This window comes from Molothrus ater, chromosome 4 (genome assembly GCF_012460135.2).
Source record: "Molothrus ater isolate BHLD 08-10-18 breed brown headed cowbird chromosome 4, BPBGC_Mater_1.1, whole genome shotgun sequence".
NCBI lineage: Eukaryota > Metazoa > Chordata > Aves > Passeriformes > Icteridae > Molothrus > Molothrus ater.
The window spans coordinates 7,747,096-7,752,953 of NC_050481.2; the positions used below are offsets into that span (position 1 = coordinate 7,747,096).

The 5,858-nt window shown below is 43.0% G+C and overlaps 1 long non-coding RNA gene across 1 annotated transcript; it reads left to right on the forward strand.

The window, feature by feature from the left end:
• The first annotated feature begins 18 nt into the window (after nt 1–18).
• LOC129046679 (uncharacterized) lies at nt 19–3,370 on the forward strand. The gene is made up of 2 exons (XR_008508346.1): nt 19–400; nt 1,775–3,370. It is a non-coding gene; the product is annotated as an uncharacterized LOC129046679 (long non-coding RNA).
• Nucleotides 3,371–5,858: the final 2,488 nt, after the last annotated feature.

Here is a 5,858-nt window from a genome sequence, read left to right on the forward strand (position 1 = left end):
AACTCCCGACCTGACCCGGAAGCGGAGCCCTGCGAGCGGGAAGCCGGTCTGAAGGGGGTGGGGGGAAGACGGCGCAGGCGCCCGCTCTTCCGCGGCACGCTCCGCCCCCCGCGCTGTTGGCAGCCAATGGCGAGCGAGCGCGGGGCGGGGGCGGATCCGGCCGTGAGGGGATGTAAGGAGCGCCGCGGCGGGAAAGCCTTGTGAGGGTCGCATGGGGAGGGGGCTGGACTGCCGGGAGAGGCTCCGTGAGGCCCGGGAAATTAGAGCTGTAGCTGGTTGCTCTCTTCTCGCCTGCTTCCCGGTGTACACAAGGTCCTGCTGGCCTGCTCTGTTCTCTCCCACCGAGACACTCAGGTGTATGAGGCGATGGTTGTCCTTCTTTGGTCTGCGTGTACAGTCCGTAAGCTTTTCTTGGCATGTGTTTTTATTGCTTCAGTTACCGATTATTCTTGTTTAAGTTCTTGCTCATTTTTAGATGCTAGTTAGGAGTGTGCTGATGACCAGCAGCACTTCCTCAGGGTAGCCTTCGCTCATTAGCGGCGCTCTAGTAGAATAGGAGTTAGTGCTGCCACACATGTGCTTGTTATGAGGGTGTCCCCACCTTTATTTAAGCCTGGTAATCTTTCATTTCTGACGCGGTTTAGCTACAGTTTCCAACAATCTAATCTTGTTAACATACTTTGCGTTTTTATACCTTTTTTTGAGAATAAGTGAAAAAGAGTTCTGCAAATTACAAAAACTGAATGTTATCTTACACTCACGGAACCAGGGAATGGTTTGGCTTGGAAGGGATCTTAAAGGTCATCTAGTTCTAGTTCCTCCTATCGTGGGCAGGGATGCCACTCAGTGCATCACCGTTCTCAGAGCTCCATCCACCTTGTTCATGTTAGCTCTTTGAGAACTAGGTAACAAGAAAGGTCACAAATTGAATTAAAACTGTCATTGCCAGTAAACAAACTGGAGACCAAACTGCACTAACTCAAATAAAATCCTTTAGGGTAGCTCGCTGGTGACATAAGCTGGGCAACGCCTTCTTGGTTTGCTGTTACTCAGTAGATCTTCATGCTATGTGGTTTAGCAATACCTGCAATTCAGCATCAGGAGAGTATGGGAAATGAGCCTAATTAATCCCTGCTAGTATTTGAAGTGGAACAGGTGCAGAATCTGAGCTGGAGCTTAGGCTGATAACAGATAGCATTTATTTTAGAGTAAGAAACAAGACCCACAAGCTCTCCAGGGAGAGCTGTGAGATACTACGGCTGTCAAACAACAAAACGCAAAACCAAGAAATTCAGAGATCCCCTGAAAATTGAGCCCTCTGTTGCTAAAATATTTCAGTTGCTCAGTTAAACAGCTTAGATGACTTGAACTTTGCTCCTCTGTCCTTCACTTTTCTGTTTGCTCCTCACAGATGTAAAGACTGGTTCGGGAAACCACTGTGCAATTCACTAAGTTATTACAGTCCAGTAGAAAGTGTGTTGATCAAGGGCTTTTTTACAGGAACTTTTCAAAGGCCAGATGCTGTTACTACCAACATCTTAACTATCTAAATTGTGTTTCTACAGTGTTCTGTATGAGAATGATATCTAAATTAACTAATTTTTTTCAGAAGGACTTTGTTGTAAACGTAGATTAAAAAAATTAACCTTGAAGAAGGTGCTGGATTGTGTGGCTTGTACACGGGTGGAACTTAATGCTTTGCCTTCTGTGATCTTGACTAGGAGTATTTTAATTTTCTTATGTTTACTAGTATGAACTTTTTTTTTTTTCCTAGCACTGTTTGTGGTGAGTTCTGAAGCCAGAAGAGGAGAGGAGTTCCCCTCAGGATCCAAAACAGAACTCTGAAAGAAAGAAGCACTGAAATCAACTTGCCAGTGATCCATGCATGTAAAGGAGGGATAAAGTGAGACCTTATCTGGGCAGAGAGTCACGGAGAATGGAAGGAGGAACAAAGTTTGGAAGTATGTGGAGCTGAAAAGGTGCTCAGGTATAGTGATGTGAAAGAGAGTAAATGAGAAGAAAGGGAGAAAGACAGGTCATATGGTAGGCTTGTGGAACATATTATGGAGTAGGAAAAGCAGAGGAGGGATAATGAGTGAAGCAGTTGCTGCAAATAGAGAAGAACATGTGGAAGAGCTAGAACAGTAATTTGAAAAGCTGGAGACTTATGGATGATTTTCAGGAGCATGGAGATATGGGCAATGCTGAAATCATGAGCAGCTGCAGATTAGCAGGATCAGAGGTTCCTGTGAGCCAGGAAATCAGAGGTCTCAGCAGGTTGGTAGTGCTTTGCCCTTTGTTCACATAGCAGTGTGGATGGGAGGGGAGGCAGTACCCACTGCTTGGGATAGGGGAACAGTTTTCCTGACAGCCTTGGAACTGTGCTGTCCAAGCAGCCCAGTCACAGAAGTCACTGTGTAGATAAAGCAGGTTCTTCCCAAAAGCCCCAGGAAGGTCTGAAAATCTATAGCCCCCATAAAAATTAAAATGGATAGCTGGAGGTGAATAGTTGCAAAGAGGCCAAGGTAATTCTAACAGAGAAGCTTGAAAATAGTCATCTTGTTTGCAGAGAGATGACCAAGTAGGCATAGTGCTTATTTAATGATTATATTTCAAGTATTAGAGCCAGCAATGAAAAACAAGTGGTGGAGTGTAAGGATGTTTGGTTGAGTCACTGAGTTGCCTGTGACCTCAGTGCTAAGGCTGACCTGAACTGTGGGGATGATCCTAATTACAGCCTTACTATTAGGTATGCAATTACCAATCTATAATTACGAGCTAAATTGTAGAACACTGACTGTTCCTCTGTTTACAGTGAAGTCTGACTCCTGTATATAAGAACATTACTAAATGTGACAAAATTAAAAGTAATTTTATTCTTTAGTGGACAAAATATATCTTTAAATACTTTCTCTGAAAAAGCAAGTAAACACCCAGTCATGTTTCATGAAAAGTAATGAATATTATTAAATACTAATTATTCTTACTGTGAAAAATCACAAATAGCAGAAGGTTAACAGTGGTGGGATCTCTGTGATAACTCAATGTCACAGACATCTTTTATGAAAAATCCTTTCCTTAGGGTTTTTCCTCCTGAGAAGCTGAGAGGCCTCAGGAACACAATGTAAACAATGATTATCTGCTGCTGTGGAATGCAACAGGTGCATCTGGGATTGGCCTCAAGTGGTTGTTTTTAACTAATGGCCAATCACATCCAGCTGGCTTGGACTCTCTCGGAGATAGAAGCTTTTGTTATCATTCCTTCTTTTTCTATTCTTAGCTAGCCTTCTGATGAAATCCTTTCTTCTATTCTTTTAGTACAGTTTTGATGTAGTATATGTCATAAAATAATAAATCAAGCCTTCTGGAACATGGAGTCAGATCCTCGTCTCTTCCCTCATCCTCAGACCCCTGTGAACACGGGTCACACCTCAGCAATCTTAAAGACAGGAATGCGAAAAGGAAGCTTTTTATTAATAATCCTGGATTAAAGCTATCCTGTCAGCCTTATGCATGAGATAAACTCTTTCTAGCAGAATATTTCGTAGGTAAGGGGGCCATCCTAAAGGCTCGTGAGGCCCTGGATGCAGCATCTGCCCATGCCTTATGCCAGCAGAGTGAAGCAGTCTGACATGCTGGGCTTCCTGCTGCAGTGCAGAGGTACCAGCTCCTTATGTCCACTGAGGTCAGTCCTGGGGAGAGGTGGGATCCCACACATCTGTGGCAGGTTCAGGGCCCCTGACAGAGGCATCATGGGGCTTGGCTGTGTGCTTGCATGACCCCTACATGTGGACAGGCAACAGGAGACCGGGGGGGAGGTGAGGAGGAGCAGGCTTCTCTTTTCAGTCACAGCTTGCTCTTTGAAGTGTCACTGTGACATGAAACTGCACCATGAATCAGGAGCTCCTGAGCACTCTTGGTGGCCTCCATATCTACTTCAGTGGTGCCTGCAAGCAGCTGAATTAACTGCAGGGTTGATACCTGCCAGGTACAAAGGGGGGTAGCTAGGTGCTTGTGAGCACTGCAAGGTTCAATTAATAATGTTTGCTAACTATTAATTAAGTGTTTTAAGTTCAGAAGTGTTGATGAGAAATGCCTGAACATTGAATCACTGTGTTCTAGTTGTGCACTGTTGCATGTCCCAAAGGTTCATTAAACTGATAAACAACAGGGCCAGAGGTTTATTTATCCAAAAATCAAGACAGTGCAGCATGTGGCCGCAGTGTCTTAGTGGAACCTGTTAGCATTATGTAATTATTTATTTTTTGAGAGAGAATCTTTGATTTGACAGAGCTGTTTTGCCTCCTGCAGATACAATCTGTCATTATTCAGTTTTGCATATAATAACTATATTTGCCATGTCAAGGAGCAACATCTGACTGAATGTGGCTTTATTTCTATTTTTGTTTCTGTATTATTTTTTTCTCAGTTGTAAAAGAGAAATACTCCAGGGCTTGCATTTGGTATTCTAGACCTGTGCAGTGATTGCTTTGAAAGCATCCATAGCTTCAGACAAGGAACTGACTATTAACAGCTGAGATGGAAGGCTGCAGTCCAGCAATGGGGGGAGACCTAGGTAGCTCCTTAACATTTATGTGGCAGTCCTCTGCCACAGTCTTAGGCTGAGGCATGAAGAAAGTTTAAGGAGACTCAGGCCTTAAACATACACAGAGTGGATTGTGGGGCCAGAAAGGAGCTGTTTCAAAAGGCAAGCAGAAAAAAAAAACAACTGTGTCTCAACTCAGGCGTCTTTGCCAGATAGATCCACCTTCTTCTCTAGGTATTCTTCTTCACTCAGTACTTCACTAAGAACTCAGTAAGGAGTTCACTCACTGGTCCACTGTGGTGAGTGTGTTTTGTATTTCTTCCTTTTACTCAAAAGGAAGACTGGCAAATCTTTACACAACATCTTTCTCTCAAATCTCCCTTACAGGAATAAACAATACTGCTTGTTACCAAATCTACTTTTCTCTCTGATGTCTATCTCAATGCACACCCTAAAGAAAGTGAATGTACTAGCCATGGTGAAACAATGGTGGTTAGATTGATATTTGGGCAGCTGGAAACCCAGCTGTGCATTAGACTCTCCTGGTTATTCTTCACTTTGTGAGATTCAGAATTATATCAGTGAGTCTCACAGTGGTCAGGAAGGTTTAAGGTCCCTAGACATTGACAACTATACCCCAGAGACAATCTATATGCCAGCTTTGTGTTTCAGCACTATGAAGTGCATAACTCTTCTAAGCCCTGACCACATAAAAAGTGAACTTGTGGTGGCTCCGTCTCTCCTTTCTCCTGCATTGCAGAAAATGTTCACGATAAACGTCCCAGATTTTAAATTGACATAAACTCCTTTATGTTTGGGATGTGTGAACCTAGATGTTTAAATATACAGAACCAGACTAAGTTGTGCCAAAACCCCTTGAATTTGTGAAATGTTTTGTTTATTTTACTTGTGCAAATGCTTACTTTGCAGGCATAAATTTGCAATACAAATGAGACTGGAGTGTGTTCGTATGAAAATTTGGCGTTATGTAGGAATTTCTGTGCAATGATACATACTGTTTTCAGGGCAAAATTTGTAATGGTGATCGTCTCTTTCAAGTACAGACTGCTCTTAAACCCAGAGAAGTGAGCCTCTATGAAGAGCTTAATTTGAAAAATGATACATTTGATAAAATTCAGATATCTGCTGAGGAAATGGCCTGTTTATAGAAATAGAGTTATACATCAACCCAGCTATCTGACAGAAAATAATAAAAGTTGATTGCCTGCGAGGTCATCTGTGACTCAGAAATTAGACAGAATGTGGACTGTGGAAATCAGCTGAGGCTGTGGCAGAGAACAATGCATACTTG